Source organism: Chelonoidis abingdonii, chromosome 3 (genome assembly GCF_003597395.2).
Source record: "Chelonoidis abingdonii isolate Lonesome George chromosome 3, CheloAbing_2.0, whole genome shotgun sequence".
NCBI classification, from domain to species: Eukaryota; Metazoa; Chordata; order Testudines; family Testudinidae; genus Chelonoidis; species Chelonoidis abingdonii.
In genome coordinates, this window is record NC_133771.1 from 137,971,359 (window position 1) to 137,990,313 (window position 18,955).

General features: G+C 40.2%; 1 protein-coding gene across 8 annotated transcripts in view; it reads right to left on the minus strand.

Annotated features, from left to right (window-relative positions):
* The window catches only part of SIPA1L2 (signal induced proliferation associated 1 like 2), a 277,958-nt gene extending 262,971 nt beyond the window's left edge, over positions 1 to 14,987 (minus strand). For all 8 annotated transcript variants that reach the window (XM_075064154.1, XM_075064151.1, XM_075064152.1 and 5 more), the window contains exon 1: positions 14,842 to 14,987. The gene's annotated coding sequence lies outside the window, so the exon portion shown is untranslated. The remainder of the gene's footprint in view (positions 1 to 14,841) is intronic.
* Between the last annotated feature and the right edge of the window lie 3,968 nt (positions 14,988 to 18,955).

The following is an 18,955-nucleotide window of genomic DNA, read 5'->3' on the forward strand; positions in this document are numbered from 1 at the left end:
TTAAGTGAGTGTTGGGAGAGGATACCTGCCTGATGACCCCCCTCTCATCCGCTTCCTTCCACACAAGTCCCAGAGGATAAACAATAGATCACTCCTTCTGGATGTGGGAATAGGGGATATAGATAAAGGACAAAAATTCCCCAGAGCATCCTCTGAGAAGTCTGCCTTTCACAACTGGGGATGGACTTATAATCAGACAGTTGTTTGTTGACTGTCGGTACAAAGGAAATAGACAAAAGCTTGCAAAGAGAAAAAGGAGAGATCTTAACAGTTTAGCAAAGAAAACTTAATTGTACCAGATCAGAGAATTTTCCCATTCTACTTATAGAGGAAAAGTAGAGGCACTACACTACTTATCTACATGCTTGCCCCACCAGATTCACTGAGCACCTATACAACCCAATACAAAGGCCCCCCAAAGGACATTATTAAACAAACAGTTATGGTTGATAGGTTGCTATGGTTGATAAAAAGCTAACAAATAGCAACTGTACCTTAATAAAGTGCCTAAGAATCCCCCTCTCCCCCCACCTCCCAAAGGTCTGTTCCTGTAGATAGCAGAAAGCACTGAAGTTAGATTATAGGTTGAACTGGCATCCTATGAATAATTATTCAAGCTGCAGCCTTGCCCATCAACATACGTTATGGAGAAGATCACAAGAGTAAGCTTGTGGAGACAGAACACCCTTTATGGTAGACAGGTTGGACATGTACATATAAATCTTTTGAGGTTTGAGATTATCTTTGTTGCTACATTTGAAATAGTTACCGTCACAATTTCAGACCTATCTTTCTGATACTTGTGACCAATTTTGCTTTATATGTTGATTTCACATTTTGTGAAAGATTCATAGTGAAACTGAACCTAAACAAGTTTTTTTTTTTTTAAAGAAAGAAGTTTAACAATGAATACCTCAAATTAGCAAAATAGTTGCCTAGAACTCAAAAAATATGGAAAAAGTTTGTTTTGGAAATTACAAGTGAAACATTGACGCAAATAACTGATCAGATACCAAATTACAACAGCTAGCAAAAGCTATAAAAAGGAGGTACAACAACAAAACAAGACAGTTGGGATCATCAGAGCATTTGTGATATTACAAATTTGGGTTTGAAAGTGACAGATTCATTCCAGGAAGATGACATCTCAACTGATGGCAGTCTGAGTGACCAAACAAACCCCTCGCAAATTAAAGAACTTCAAGACTTTATGGGTCACCACAGAATTGCGCAAGTCACTGACAGATAATGCCCATATAAAAGAACATTCAATGGAATCCTGAAATTAGATTGACATCTTCAATTTCTTTCTCAATACTTGTATTATCCTGTGTAATAGTGTGTAGGTCACCATTGGAAAGAGTCAATTATTGATCCACTGCATTACGCAGTGATAAGAAGAATAAGACAGTTTACCTATAAAAATTTAATATGATGGAGAAACTCATTAAAATAAATAGGAGTTGATTTCCTCCAGGGCAGGAAAGACATTGATAATATATGACACTGGCTAACGTTCTCCACTATTCAAAAGTTAAGCTTTACAGTATGCTTAAATGCAGAAGAGATTTTCAGTGAGGTTGTGTGGAAGTACTTCTGAAACATTACTTGGAATGGATCTTGTACAGAGACCCTAAATGACAGAAAACTACACAGAGCCTGCACATAATGTCTGAAAAGAAAGAAGCATCAGGGTACCTATTCTTTGCCTTATTTAATATTTTAGTTGAACCCATTTGTATGCCTGATCCAGACATTCCCTCCCTGAAATACATGGAGTATCCAAAGAGGCTCTATACCTTACTCATCTCTATATGCTCAAAATCACATTTAGTTTTTTCTTTCAGATGCCACAAAACCCATTCCAGGTTCTACCACACAACAGTCACTTAGAATACGTCTACCATACCCACCGGGTCGGCGGGCAGCGATCGATACAGCAGGGATTGATTTATCAGGTCTAGTCTAGATGTGATAAAATCGACCCCCAAGCGTTCTCCCGTCAACTCCTGTACTCCATCGCCGTGAGAGGCACAGGCAGAGTCAATGGGGAAGCAGCAGCAGTCAATTCACCACAGAGAAGACACCGCAGTAAATAGGTCTAAGTACGTCGACTTTAGATACGTTATTCATGTAGCTGAAGTTGCGTAACTTAGACTGATCCCTCCCCAGCACAGACCAGGCCTTACTGTAAAGCTGTAGAAGAATCTAACAGTCATGAGCATGACATCACACCCCAAAACTAAGACATTTTTTTAGTCTTAAGACCTTGACACATACACCTTATAACACCATCCAGAAACCCACTTAATGTTTCATTTTCCCCCTCAAATAAAAGCTAAATTGAAATCTTTCTTTGCCACTCACACCAGGCAATCTCTCCCCCTTCTACAGTTCCCAGACTCCACTAACTTCTTTCACCTTCCCTCCCCATAATGCTAGTAGCATGACAGTGTTTTTCTTACTCCTGATCCATTCCACTGTCTAGTGCTCTGTTCATTCTGGCCAATACAGCATGATCATGTAAAGCAAATAAAAGGCAGGAGTGACACATGCAAGCAGAATTAGAAGGAGGTGGGGGGGAAAGAGACATTCCATTTACAACCTTATCTAAACTGGCAGAAGTGGTACTCCCCCACCCAGATAGCTCAATCAAGCTAGCTTGTCTCAGTTGAAAACCCTACTTAACAGTTAAAATGCTCAGCTAGATTTTAGCAGCTTGAGTTAAGATAGCTCAATTGAGCTACCTAGATGGGGAAAGGGGAAGTGCCTTGTTTCTTAGAGACAAAGCTGGGGAGCTAGGGTTGCCAACTTTCTAATTGTATAAAACTGAACACTCTCACCCCGCCCCCCTCACCCACTTTCACTGGGCTGAGGCATGGGGTTGAGATGCGGGAGGCTCCAGCTGGGGCAGGGGTTTGGGGTGGGGCCAGAAATGAGAGGTTCAGAGTGCAGGAGGGAGCTTCGGGCTAGGCAGGAGGTTGGGGTGCAGGCTCCGGGCGGGAGTTTGGGTGCAGGAGGGGGTTCTGATCTGGAGCAGAGGGTTCGGGCTCCAACTAGGCAGAGCTAACCTCAGGTGGCTCCTGGTCGATGGCGCAGCTCCCTGCCTGCCACAGCTCCATACTGGTCCCGGAAGCAGCCGCCATGTCCAGCCCCCAGGCAGAAGTACAGCCAGGTGGCTCTGCACAGTGTGTGCTGCCCACGCCTACAGGCGCCGTCTCCCGATTCCTGGCCAATAGGAGCTGTGGGAGCAGCACACAGAGCTTTCCTGATCATGCCTGCACCTAGGGGCTGCAGGGACATGCTGGTCACTTCTGGGAGCTGCATGGAGCCAGGGCAGATAGGAAGCCTGTTTTAGCCCCACTGACCGGACTTTTAATGGCCCAGTCAATGTGTCTAACCAGAGCCACCAGGGTCCCATTTTGACCAGGTGTTCTGGTCAAAAACCAGACACTTGGCAACCCTATGGGGAGCAAAGCCTGGAGGAATGAAGGCTTGAAACACATAACCCAACTAAAAATAAAAAGCAGACCACTATATTTGTTCAGTAATTACAGTCAGGGTGACAGTCTTGAGCAGGTGGGACTTAGAGTGTATGTTGGTGTGACTGAGATTTTGATAATTGAGAGAGAGAGAGAGAGGACCCACAATAAAGGATAATAGAGACAGAGAACTTAGACTGAAATAATTTAAATACTGAGGATCACTGGTTGCAAACAATGGTGCCCTCCTGAGTAATGCCTAGCATCATACCAAAGATGTTTGGTACAAATGGCAGGAGCTGACCCCAATTCACTGTGATAAAAAGATGCCAAAGGAGTTAGAGTGTATAAAACTGTAATTATACCCATCCTAAAATACAGGACAGACTTTGCCAGCCACAAGAAAAGAAATTAGTAGGTTTTCCACTATGAAAATAAAGCTATCGAGATGGCCAAATTGCTGGATGCCACGTGATAATAAATGAAATGAAGTTGTAAGGGGCCTAAAGCAGGTTGCCCCAAATGAAGAAAAGTTGAGGGAGACTAGGCTATGTTAGTGTGGACATGCCCAGCAGAGATGGCAAAAATTATATGGGTAGGATGGCCCTTGCAATGATCATGGATGGAAGACTAGTGGAGAGGTCAAAGATTCAGTACATGGACTGAATATCAGCGGATCTTAGAAAGACCAATTTTCACAACAGTAAGGCGTACAATCATGATTTTTGTAAGGAGGCTATAAAAGTTGACAACCCTTAACAGGATTTAAAGAAAGATTTTTTTGAAAAAAAGATGGTTTATTATTTAGAAGAAAACAGACAATATTCTATGAACCTTGTGTCCTTTTGATATCCGCTTTCTTCTCACATGTGCAACTATAGCTTTTTAGTAAGCATTTCCCCTGCAATCACACTGTTTTTAAAATTCACACACTGAGTAGTGTCTAATCCCCCCCCCCCCCAATTCAGAATTTGCTTTTTGAAATGAACAGTTTGAGTTGACTGACGTGTATTCGAGTGAAAAGCCACTAAAGGTCATCTTTGTGCCAATAATTTTATTTTTTGAAAAATATTTTTTCTTGTAATTGAGTTAGCACAGTAGAGGCTTTCAGAAGTACTTCATCCATGGCTGTGCCATTTAACTTTCCATTATAAAAAAAGTAAATTAGGAATCAAACATCTAGGTTTAGCAGCTTTTTTTAACAACATAAAAACAAAGTTAAGTGACAGAGTCACTTTAAAGGTAAAGTAGTCTCCCTCTTCTCTAATCACCAAGGCAGATTCAATGGGTGGGGGGGAAGCAGCCGCCTGCTAATCCCTGGGCGTTTTGATTCATTTTGGATGTAATAGCCAAAACATAGGAATGAAAGGGTGACTGTAACCTTAAGAAGAATGTAAATTTAGGAGTCAGGAAGATTCAAAAGTGAAGTTTTCCAAAGAAACATTAACTCTTCCCTATACTCCTATTGCACATCCAGCAGAACCTCATCTCACTCACACTAATAACTGGGAACTGCATGTTACTGATGTAACACTTAAAACTAGAAGGCTTAAAAGGAAAGTAGGCTCTCTGCTTCCCCTGTAGGTGAAAAGGAAAACTAGGTTTGTCATCTGAATTTACATGAATTATAATTCTCCTCCAGTGCATTTCAGTACAGCGTTTTGGTTGGATGTCTACAATGGATGAAAATAACCCACTACACACAAGGCTGACAATGGTTCCAATAGGTGCAATAAGCAATGCACATTTCCCACATGAAGATCTGCACACCTCCAGAAGAAAAGACACACCTGATGTTCCTGTTGACTTGCCATGATTGATTTTGTGACAACCTGTTGCAAAGGTTCTTCATGCATTCATGTCCAGTGCCTACCTCAGATGAATGGCCTCACAGAGCGGCAGGCTGATGAACTTCAGAAGTCCTAACTTACAGCCAACTTTTTGCAACCTGTGATGCAGATCCTGGACTAGGCTTAACAGGTTGCTAAACTGAGTGGCAAGAGAGGCTTTCACAATGCAGAAATTTGCAGTGTGACTGCAGGACAGCGATGCAGATGATCAAACATATGGTGAAGAAGTGCACAATTCAGAGAGTGGAAATTGGATTGCAACACTTGCTGCCCTCAATGTTGCAACAGTTAGATGAAGAACAATCTAGATATTACTCCTGAGGGGATTCTGTGGGACTGCGCACCCGCAGAAAAACAACTGCCCCCCACACTATAGATTTCTTGCTTTTCCCTGCAGAAAATGGCAGACCCCACACACACACACACCAAGCCCCATCTCCCCACACCCAGATCCCCCCCGCTGAGCCCAACCACCATCACCTGGATCCCCTGCAGAGTCCCATTGCCCCTTCACCCAGAATCTCCTCAACAAACCCCTGTGCATCCAGATCTCCCACTGAGCTGCCTGCACCCAGACTGCCCCACACAGAAACCTCTCACCCTACACCTGGATCCCCCCCTCCCCACACACACACACTAAGCCCCTCCACACTTGGATCCTGCTGGGCTGAACCTTCCCGGTGCCTGGCACAAAGGGGCAGAGCTCCGGGGTGTTTCTGGGGAAGGCTCTGCCCTTGCACTATGTTAAGGTGAGGTGCAGCCTCACTGCCGAGTCCCTGTATTGAGGGGAAAGGGGACTTCAGGGTGATCTTCCACCTCAATGCAGCCAGTGGCCTGTGCACTCGACTGCCAGAACCACATTTATTTATTGCAAATTTTGTCAAAATTTTAAAATGTGTGCAGAATTTTTAATTTTCTGGTGCAAAAATTCCCCTCAGGAGTAAGATATGGACTTGTGTCACATATGAAAGAAGGGTACAGCCAAATCCATCCACAAAGAGAAATAGTTTTATAAAAGGATAAAATAAATTCAGATGAACACTGTCCATAGTATTCAGTACAACAAAAACCTCTAAACAGAAAGGAATTTGATTACCTTTATATGTTTACTTAACCGTTACTTACTCCACCTTCAGAGCAAAACAAAAATGGAAGGGGGGGAGGGGAAAGAGACAAGATAACTAGATCACTCAGGAGACTCGTTCTCTGTCAGACAAAAGGTATTGTATAGTACAAGGCGCCACAATGCTAGTCAAGAAGAGGTAGCAATTTTCAACTCTAAATTATCCGTTGGAATCCAGCCCTGGTCCATGACCAAAAGTTACACTTTTGGCTTATATGCAATATGTTTTATCATCAATTTTCCCCAGAGGATAAGCATCCATATCACAACAAGATTAAATAAAAAAGATGCAATGAGTATATAGCACTAAATTTTATCTTAGGTGAGATTGAAAAAATGTCAACACTACACTGACACACAAAAAATTCATTTCAAGTAAGGATATAAAGTGAAAACATACTACAGCTGGATATTAACTGAAATTCCTGTTTGACTCAATTATCAAATCCACAAATTGTAAGATTTGGTATAGCAACTGCCACAAGCAAGAGTAAATCTAATTTGATGAGATTTACACTTTCAGCAATGCAATGTAAAGCCTCAGGACTATCTATACACATAAAAATTAATCAGTGTTTTCAAACAAGATGAGACATTTTAAAATTAGTGTTTTAGGCAAAGCTACACTTTCTCCAGAATTTTGTTTGTTTACTTTTGGTGGGGAGATAATATGGTTATACACAAGGTGCAAAGATGTAAATTTTATAATCGATAATTGTTTCAGCAAGAAAAATGTTGTTTTCATCAGATTATCAACCTGTAAAAGTCAAAAAACTAACCCATCTTGAAACTTCAATGATGTGACAGGAAAGTCTTCTGGATACTTGCAATGTAGTTTTAATGAAATTTGTTGGTGTGTTGTTTTTTTTAAATACACCACTTCAGCTGAATTTAAAAAAATGTAACCATGACCATATATGCAAGTGCTACTTAAGGGATCAGTTAATAGCTTTCCTGGTGAGCAAGACATGACATAATATGAAGGACAGTATGAATTAGTCTGTATGTTTTCAGATTCTGCTTGACGGGTGGATGGCAATTGGTGAACCACTTAGTGGTGGTCCATGGAAAAATGGCTGATTACATGGATCTGGTTTCCTGTTGCTAAATTGCATACAATAGACAGATAAAGTACGCTTAATTATTTTCTAATATTTTTCCACATAAGCAATTGCTGTAATTGTCACCAGAATGTTATGGCAACTGCACAGTTGTTAGTGGGAGAGAAAGGGGTTCGTCCATGAGAACCTCTATTAAATTGAGGTTCACACAATAAAAAGTTTGACAACTTCTGACCTTCCTGCATACTTAATTTGGTGAACTTAGTAAAACGGAATACTGACATCGCTGAGTATAGTCTAAAGAGGAAAGAAAAAAGGAAGAGGTGAGGAGCATTATCATGGGTCTGGTTTTCAAAGATGAGTGGACACAACTATTTATGGAAATACTCTGTTTTCAACATTTCACAAATAGCCATGGTATTTTCACAAGTACTTGGAAAATTAGTCGCCTCACTGGTTTTTTGTGCATGCAAATACTTAATTTGCATAAACTTATCCTGGAAAGGATCTTGTGTTTGCTGATTTTGTAAATACTGTACTATACTAGAAAAAAGAAAAGAAGCTAGCAGCAAAATGCCAAATAAGAAGATACAAGAACACAGAAACTGCAGTACATATCTGCTACAAATCGCTAGGATGGAAAGAAAGCATGAATGAAAAAACTGCTGGACTATTAAGGAGTTTGAAATGACCCGATATTGATCTCATGGAGTATTTTAACTACCTGAATGCAAGTTGACTGGCAAATATAGCTAAACATAGATCAAAGTGATTCCTAAATTAAGGTAGAGGACAACTTCAGGATCCACCAAAATCAATAAAAGCATTGCTAACAAGTCCTCTTTGTCTTCCTGTAAAATAAATACTATTTTACTCAAACCCATTCTATACCTTCTCTCACACATTTCTCACCTCCATAATCACACTCACAAATTCATATGAAATTAAAACAATCATCTTAACTGTACTTGTTTGGCACTTCACATATTATGACCACATACAGAGAACTACCTTTCTGGTAATTTTAGTTTCATGTAAGTAAACTAACTGGTATAAACAAGCATTATGCGTTTGGTATAGAACAGAATACAAATTCTTAAAAAACGTAAAGCATCTAATTTCCAACTGGCAATACTATCATTAGTGAATAGCTTATGATTGAACATTTACTGCATAATATATTTGTGTGGATTAAATAACTAAACACATCTAGCAGAAGGGCAGGAATACCTAGCATTTTCACTCTAGTTCTCCAATGTCAGATTAAGCAAATAGACACAACCCAGACCTTAAATTAGTTCTTTACTTCCCTGAACCCATCCCACAAATTCCACACTGTTAAACTTCAAACATTTTGCTTTGAGTTTCAGAATGGAAGAGATCAGAGTAATAATGACAATATCACTGAGAAAAATAGGACTTGGATTTGTAAATACAATGGGTTGTTTTGCATTAGTCTTATAAACAAAATTATTCTCACACTGAGTGTGAATTCATCAATTAGAATTTTTACATGACAAACCCAGACCATCCTCCTCAATCCAAATCACAGCTGGCAATCCTCACAGCACCAACCCTGGCAAAGCAGCCACTTACTCTTTTCAACAGTTCCCTCCATTGATATAGAAAAACAGTCAGGACAATAATATGCTGTTGTCCTGACAACCTCACAAAGCAAAGACTAGGTTTACTTTACTCCAGCAGAAAAGCAAAGATAATCCCTTCACCTTAAGCTGCTCCTAATTCATCAAAAACAGCTAGCCTTTACAATAAGTAAAAACAAGTATAACAAAAATATGCATATGTGTTTAATCTTCACTATGGAGTCATGCTACTATTTCAATGAGATTTTGAGCATAAGATTAAGAGCATTTAAAATAGTTGCTTCCAGTGTTAAGAGTATGAGAAGATACCTGGGAGAATGGGTATTGTTTGCTTCAGGTGACTTATAAAATGCATAAATAGTTCATTCTGAACTAGACGCTACAAATGAATACAACTGGGGGGAGGGAGGGAAGAAGAAACAGGAGCAGAAGGGAGTAAATAGCTTCCAGAGCTTAGAAACACAAAAAAGAATTGACATCTTCTCTTTCACAAAGTTCTCTGCAGAATATTAAAAAAAACCTGAATTTGAGTCACAGAATTTTGCCAGCTACTCTAAGCAGTTAATTGCAGCACCCCCTTTTAATCCTCCTTCTGGGAGAAAAAAGATACACTTTGCTTAAATATTTATTGTATGTACATTTAACAAACTATGAAAGCTGTATTCTGGCTTTGCTTCTCTTCTGCTACTTTGCTTTCATATCCTGTAACAATTGAACTAGAGAGAGTTGACTATGATGAACGTGAAATTCCATATGAATCAGATCCAGCATTAAGGAATTAGAGATGGGTCAGAACTGGCCCCTCTATCTATTGCATGTCAAACCACAAAGCTTGATCTCCCCCACAGCAACCTATGAAAACATCTATAGAAGGGCTCAAGAATACTTATTAGGCTACACAAACATTTTTATTTCATATAACATTGTTACTCCATCCCTCAAAGTGCATTCAAAGTAGATTTTGTTGCAATCATTATGCAATCTCAGCCATTAAGTTTTATTAACAAAACAGGTGTCAATTCTGTAACTTTAACATAGACCCTGTCTAGTTTAAAGTAAAGATCAATAAAGTGAACAGAGATTGAAAAAATGAAATATGAATTTAAATTTATATTTCATATCTTCCTAAATGAACTTTAAGTACTCTAACGCATTTTTAACTTTTTTTCATGTAATTCAGAGCCATTATGAAAGATGGAGAACCATCAACAGAGTCCACAGGCATTGCCCTGGTGAGAAACCCAGAATTTGGATGGGAAGCTAAGAAAGAGGAAGGGATACTGAGATCTGTCCTGGAATCTGCACATAGACTCCATTTTTCATATCAGTTTCTGCATACTAGGGGTGAAAACCTAACCCTGTCAGAGACAACAACAAAACTCCTATTGACTTTAATTGGGCCAGGATTTCAATTTAAGTATGTGAAATTTGAAGAGCCTTCAAATGAGAAAGAGTGAGAAAGATATTCTCAACCCCTCACTCATCTTGAGCCTCCCTGGTTATTGCTGGGGAATGGCCTACCTCTCCTCAGCCTCTTTTTCTCAGAAACAGCCACCCTGTCTTCCTATACTACTGCTCAGCTTTATCAAGCAGGGGTAGGGTGTAGTTGCAATAATTTGTCAGTTTCACTGTGCCCACAGGATCCTCAATAACAGTACTGAAGCAAATGCCTTTTTTTGTTTCAGGCAGCAGCTACTGCTCCTAAAACCTATGAACAGCACCAGTTATTAGAGTTGTCTGTCTACAGATTCAGGAAGACAAGAGAGCATCTGTCCACATTTATTGCAAGTTTGGAAAATTGTCTTTATAGTCAAAATTTAGAAACTTTATTTTGAAATGGAACCTTTAATTATGTAGAAAATGATTATTTCACACACACTAGGGAAACTCACTACTCATGATCACCAAGTGGATATTCTAAATGCTGCTGTAATTATACTTGTAAATAAGTTAATGATCCAAACAGTAAGTTCTACATAGTTTCTAATAAGAATTTTAAACACAAAACTATAACAACATTAACATGACATCATTTCTGCTATCAACTCAAAAACTAAATTTAGTGGGACTCTTAAGCTTCTCAACTCATTCAATTGTTCCTAGATATGGCTGAAAATTTGGTCATTGCTCTACAGATAGAAGTATCATGGGATAAAGTCTCCAGTCTTCAACAATTTGCTTTTGTTGTATATGCCTGAACTTTGGCATCACCATAATAAAGTGAACTGAACATTAATCATCTTTAAAAAAAAAAGAGATTTGTACTTCATTCAGATTCAAAAATTTCTTGAAAATCGAAATTATGTACCTCACTATCAAAACAGGCATTATGCATCAGGTCTATATTTTTTGCCAGACACACACTGAATGCATCTTTGTTAGAGAAAATAGCATTTTTATATAAAAAATCCTTTCCAAGTAACAAACAATTATTATATTCATCAGAGCTCTAAACTAGAAAGTATACTCATTCATCATATAAACAGATTGAGTTAGCAGAGAGCCTTTCCCTGATGTCTCCCAAAAAAAACAGGTGAAATAAATGGACTGGAGAAAGAACAAGCATCACTAAACTCAGCTGCCCAGCCTGCTCAGATTACAAGAGATTCCCCTTAAAAATGGCCATTTTTAAAATTTATTTAGCTTTTACTTTTTTAAAGATTGAAAAAATGAATGGGTTTCAGAAGTCAAATAAAAATTAAACTATTTGACATACTATAAGTACAATACTGCAACCTAAACAATAAAAATAGCAATTGTCTACCTTTTAGTTCACTGATTCACAATCCAATTTGTCCAATCACCTTCAAGTCTGGTCATAAAACATAACATAAAAATTATAGCATTTTAAACTGTGAAGCAAACCACACTAACATAGAGCAGCAGTCTCCAAAACAAAGTTTCATTTCTAGCTGACAATATTGCTACTGTTGGGAAGCTTGAAGGACTAATGTGAGAAACTAGATCAGCAGAAGCTCCACCCTCTTTCCAGAGTCACTATATCTATAGTATGCATCTTGTATTTTTACACTGATTACATGGCAGCTCTCACTCATTGTTACAACACTCCATTCACTCATCTGTAAGAGAAATGAAGCTACAAAACATCCTATTTCCAACAACAAAAGACAGTCAAAATCCCAGTCTGGGCAAATGAAAATTATTTACTTACTGCCTGCAGGTCAAACTGCTGATCTGCACTTAAAATCCTGGGTGCAATGAGTGACTGATGTGTCCAATGTAAAGCTGAAAATGAAAACTGGCTTCCTGCCTCAGTTCACTTGTAAATGTCAACCTGCAAAAGAGATTTATGGTTTTGCCTGTTTTGACCACAGCTTTGTGGTCCTCTTCTAGCTCTCCTAATTCACAATTGTGAATCATACTGTACACTGATAGTAATTAAGGGCTACCCAAAAAATGAGTGTCATATTTGTGTCAATCAACATTGAAATTCAGGTTCTCCTTGGACAGAAGCCTTTAAGAATGTCCTTCCTTGAGCAGTATATTAATGCCAGTAATATAGACTTCAGCTTTTGTTTTAGTCTAGAATTCATGTCAGACTTTTAATATAAGCATTTTTTACTGAACAAAAATGTCATTAGTTAAGTGGTCCTATACTCTGACACACAGGTATTCCTTAATGCTTTATGACCTGTCAAATCAACCTACTGGATGTGCAAAAACCAAGACAATGGATTCAGAGACCTCTCTGTGGTCATGCTTTACATGAACATTACATAAATTATAAATCAACTGTTGTGGAGTCTCAGTAATGTTAAATGTCCAAAATGCATTACAACCCTTAATGATTTAAACGTTTTTGCATAAATTAAAAAAACAACATTTCAAAGTGGTTTTAAAATTCAGATCTTCCAGAGATACAATTGTAATAAGCAATATGTGGCTCAATGCTGCATTTCACTGAACACTTGGGGAGTTTTGGACATAAAATACAGGATTGGGCCATGATTATTCCTAAACCCAGCAAGCTCTGATGCACTGTGCTACTAAACTCAGGGTTGAAGTGTACCATGGCATCTCTCAAAGCATCTGCAGAATTTAGGAGAGATTAGCTGTTTTCCCCATGAATGTTAGTACAACACAATCCTAAAATAAGTAAATAAAGTCTATCAAACTATCAAAGATAGGATCACTTAGAATGGGTTGTTTGTAAACAAAAAAACAACAACCTGCTTTATTATAATGAACCCTATACTTGGATTTCTCAAACTTCCAAATCAATCTAAATAGCTATCTGCTATAAAAATACCCTAAATATTTTTCTGAACATCAGACTTTGTCTTAGAACTAAAAGATTTACTTTAAATGTTGGTAATAATGTGCATGTAGAATGACTTCTGTCAACAGTTAGATACTGACCAAAACAATAAATGGTAAATGAGTAAACTTTAAATTCTGTTTAGGTCTAATCAGTGCATAATTGATTATGAAGGCATTTCAGAATTCGTAGAAAAACAGAGATACATAAATCAGGCAGCAGAGACAGAAACGTTCCCTGTTTTCTGATATAAGAAAGCCACCTAGTGTTAGCATTCAGAAATGAAAACTGCACACAAAAGATCAAGAAAAGAATTCACATGAGCAATTTTTATCAACTCGGTAAGGTCTTCAGCATCATTAGCAACAAAAATGAAGTTTTTGCCACAAGAAGAATGGCTGAGTTATAACATTCTAAGTACCAATGTTTTAAAGTTATCCTACAACAAATATTAATAACATACTAAGTGGATCAGTAAGCTAATACACACATCTGATAAAGTCAACTTTAGAGCAGTCTTTTGTCAAGATTAGGCTAAAGCTAGCTGCATACTAATATTGACTAATACCTTCGAAGCAAAAGGCTATGTTATCATACAGTAACTGCAACATTAAAATAAGTAAACACAAAGTAGCTCTCTCCTGTGTTTCAGGGAATGAACCAGACAGATACTTCAACATAAAAAAAAGTTTGAAAATGGATCACGGGGTACATGTCAGAGAGAACTGTATTATAGAAATAAGAAAGCAAAACATGTTTTTGAAAAAGAATGTAGAGTCCTCTATACAAAATAAACAAACATCAAATGGTCTGTGAAATCACTTAAAGAAATCGGACCAGTTCAATCTGTTAAAGAGTGTGTGTCCCTCTGCTAGTCCTAAATCTACACTGGTCTCTCTCTTCCATGATCGCTCCCTAAAAGTAACCCACAGATGCCTTATAAAAATAAACTTTTTAAAAGGTGCTTTTCAAGACCAACGCACCTTGACAGACCTGTTTTAAAAAAAAAACAAAATCAGCACCTCGAGGCGACCGACCCCCCCCGGAAATGGTTTACACAGCAGATTGGAGCTCTTTTTAAAAGTCTGGTGCAGCAGCAGCGCACCAGGTGTAGCGCCGAGAAGGGGGCGCCCCATTGCGCCGCGGGGGTGGCAGACTGGGGGAAGATTCCCCCACCCCACCTCCTCCGGGGCGTCTGTCCACGGACGCGCCCGCGGCAGGCACCACGGCTGCTCCGGGGCTGGCGAGACGGCGCTTCACATCCCCGCCCTCCCCAAACTGGGGTGTCCCCTACAGCACCCCTCCCCCGAGCCTGGGCTCGGTCCCGTCCCTCCAAACACCCCCCGAACCCGGGGCTCCCCCGTCACTCCACCCCGCAAAGTGACCCCGCGTCGCTCGCCCGCCCCCCAGGAGACCCGCACCCCCCGGGCACGGCTCCTTACCTGGCACGCGCCGCCAGCCGAGCGCTGCTGCGGGATCCCCGTCCCCGAGCCGTGTCCCCCGCCCGGCTCCCCGGGACTCTCCGGGCTGGGCAGGGGCGGCCGGGGCTGCGCAGCGACTCGCTCTCTCGAGCCCGCTGCCCGGCGTAGTTGCCCGCACTGGGTCTCGGGTGAGTCTCTCAGCTGCCTCCGGACGGGGAAGGGAGGGGGAGCTAGACTCCCGCCCTCCCGCACGCACCCCGCCCCTGGCCACGCCTCCACACCCTCCCATTGGCTGCACCGGATCAAGCCCACCCCTTGACAGACTCTTAACTCTCGATTGGGGGCTCGCCCTGTCTCTCAAGGAGCAACGCCACGCCCACGCCGTCTGGGGACCCGCTCCCTGCGGGTGGGTCCGTTGATAGTTGGCTGTTTACCCTCCGGCGCCTGGGCCCAGCGTTCTGGAACGTCCCGGGGGGAACGTGTGTGGGCCTCGCGCTGGGCGGGGAACAGGGGCTGGAAGAGCAGGTGGTGCTGCACCGCGAGGGAGGTCTTGGGGATGCCTAGGGCCTGGACTGCTGTGTGAGGGGCGCGGGCTGCACCTCCTGCTCCCAAAGAGAACTTCGAAAAACGCCTTATCCGCACCAGACAATGAGGGATTGGGCCCTGCTCTCGCACTAAGCTAGAAGCCAGGCTGCGCCTTTTGCAGCAATGCTGTACGCATCATGTCAACAGTCAGTAATCATTGTCTTCGTTTTCAAGACCGTGGACAACTCCGCCCAGACTCACACATCTCTGATTTCATTCCTTGCTGGGTTTTGTCCATTTCACCTAAGTGCCCACTCCATGTCCTCCCACTCCTATTTCTGTGCCTCAAGCACAGTGCAACCTTCCAAACTCTGCGCTAGGCCCCAACTCGTCCCTCGTTCAAATCCTTCCTAAAATCTTTTTTCTTCTTGAAGCCCCACAACAACTGAATTAGTAGCCATTTTAAAATATACAATCATTATTAATAAACATTGATATTCTGGATAATACACATGCAAGTGAGAAGTATGAGATCCCACTGAGCTAGGATGGTGTAGCACTTCAAGGCTCTGTTTTTGCATTGTCCATCTTTGTTATTTTTCCACAGTTACTGTTATTCTTATATATAGTTTGAGAGGATTGTTTTGAAATCAGTAGACATACTTATAATAAATACACACTAAATTATTTCTTCTGAATTACCCTGTGTATTGTGCCTTCTGTATGCCACTCTTAGATAGTAAACTGGAGCAGAGAATGTCTTCATCCTGTTTAGGACAGCAATGACAACATTGTCTTTACTTAACAAATAAGCCACAACTATTTATCCAAATTTTCCCTGCCTCCACAAACTTCAGGGTGTTGTAATAAGTGATGCAAACAACATCTGGTTTTGGCTTTGAAAAAGTCATCAGACTGTCTCCATTTGTATTAGGGCCAGTTCAGATAGGGGACCCACCTTACCAAGGCAAGGTTGCAGAATAAATATGTAAATTTTCATGCCATCATCCTGACAGCTGAAATAGTGTTTCCCTGTCCACTACTCCAAATTATGAAGAGGACTGCAACATACTTTAAAATGAAAGCCCACTCCTATGTAAGCCTATAGAAATAAACCCATGGTACTGCTTTTTTCCGATTGTTATGTAACTTTCTGGTTGTACCAGTTTGCTCAGCTCTTGTGAATAGGCAGCATATTGACATTTACAAGAACTGTGCTGTTTTGTAAATTTCACTTTACTGCCTAGTCTTCCTATAGAAACAGAGCAGAAAGACACAGTGGAAAGGAAATGCCATATGGATGCCCAGTATCCAAAACACACATGCTAGATCAAATGCTAGATCAAATTTTAGATGCTCACTTTAACTGTTCCTTTTATATACATTTTAAATCAGAAACATACACTACCTTCTATAGAATTCAAAGACTCCATATTTAATGACAGAAGACACCATTATATATCATGATTTACTCCAAGGTGCAGATAAACATATCTATTATTTAATATTTGGATTAATTTTAAATGTTATTTTAAACTAAAATGATTCTTAGACGATAGCTGATTTGTGTATTAAGGCAATGGGACAGGCACCGTTTTGGCGCCATGAAACTTCAGAGAGAAACACAGCCAGTAAAACAAGGTATTTCTCCATTATGAGCATTTGATACATATTCTTGGTGGAAAGTTAATTCCTCTAAAACCCGGGCTAGTTCAGGAAAACTCACCTCAAGAGAAAGAGTCTTAACCCGGAGAATACAGTTAGGTTTAAGTGTAGGATAAAGCATATATTATAAAGCCTGACTTTTGCTATTATTTCTTATTATTTCTTCTTATTGCCTAGTCTTTTTATTGTAGTGCTGCTTGTTCGTTAAATCTTTCTCAGGAAACCAGGTGCCTCTCCTCTTAGATTTCAAGCTTATTGCTACAGCTATTCAGTTTTTTCATATTCTGAAAAAGACTCTTGCTGTCTCTCTACTTCTCTGCATCTGATGAGAAGGTATCTCACCCAAATGGTTGCTCCCCCCTCCCCAGTCCTTCCTAGAATCCTTCCATAAGCAGATCCACAATGCCCTTCTTAATCATTCCTCATCTTTTTCTTTTTTTCCCCTCCCCTCCCCGCCCCCCAAATCCCAGGTTATGCCTGTTGGTCCTGCTGGCTGAGGACTGAAAGCTTCTCTTTACATGATTGTCCCTGAGTTGACAAGTGTACTTTCGTATTAAGTGATGCAAAAAACTCTTGGTCAAATTCTATTCTCAGTTACATCCAAGCAACCCTGTAACTGATAGCAGAATCTGACCGAGAATTACGAGTCTGGGAACAAAAGAGTAAAAAATCTTGTGCATCTCTAACAATTATACTCCTTATTCAGGAATGTGCTTTTACTACTAATCACCACTAGGTGTCCTCTATCAGTTACACATTTGCGGCCTCGAAAGACACAATACTGTACTAACTTCTAGCAGACTCTCTACAGCACTAAGATATCTCTAATTCAGCCTTACTTGCATTCAATCAAATGAGTAACAAGTTACTGTTGTTGCATTTCTGCTGCGTATCACATCTCAATATGGCTAAACTGTTCTTTTATAAACTTGGCTTTTCATGTGAAATAGTTTTGATCTGACATAGCGTAACAAATAGCACTATTGCATCTTGCACACTGAAAACAACACTTGGCATCTGCTTGTTGATTGTTTAAGATTTATATAATAAAGTGCTCTGGATGCAGATTGAGTTTCTGCACCATATGTACTCTTTCACCAATCCTGACAAAGGAAAAAAAATGCCAAGGAAAACTAACTGAAAGGTCTAGATGTGCTGTATGTTTTGGAGCACCTTTGTATCATCCACAGACCCATGCTAATAAATCCCTATAAGGATATTCTTTGTGCCTCTACAGCAATCTCATTAACTCCTTCCTGCACTTAGGGTGAAATTCACCCCTCTGCAGAGAGCCAGTGCAAGGCCCATGCACCACTTAACACTTATTTAATAAAGCTTAAATTGGACTTGTGAAGTACATAGACCTCATGTTGGTGCTCCGCACTGGGGTGAATTTCACCTTTAATGAACAGCCCTAATGATGCAGCACATTTGGTTAAAAATATATTTGTTATTTGAGTTAATGAAGTGACTGTGTGTGCTACATTAGCAGGCATACAATACAGAATATGCTTAGACTGAATTCCTAAAATTATATATTACCTATAACTTGACAAGACCCAATAAGCTGCTGTTGTCATACAGACAAGTGTGATGCCAGAACAGTCTGAAGTCATACTCTGATCATTAATTATTTATTTTTAGGCAGTGTAGTTTTCTTACAGTGTCACTCCATTTGCTTGCAAGGCTACCATCTGTGCACTCTCAGGGACATGACAGGAGAGAAACAAAGAAAAGGAGACAGAATACAGGTACAGAGAGGTAAACAGGAGCTTTTGCATTAAGCAGGGTTGGTTCAGGTATCTGGAATACAGGAAGAATAGGAAGGGAATGAATCCCCTGTCCGAGCAAAACTAAAACAGAAATAGAAAATGTAACGGAAAAGGGATGGAAAGATGGGAAGATGTTGACATTCAAATACCTCCAGATTGTACCAATTTTTCTA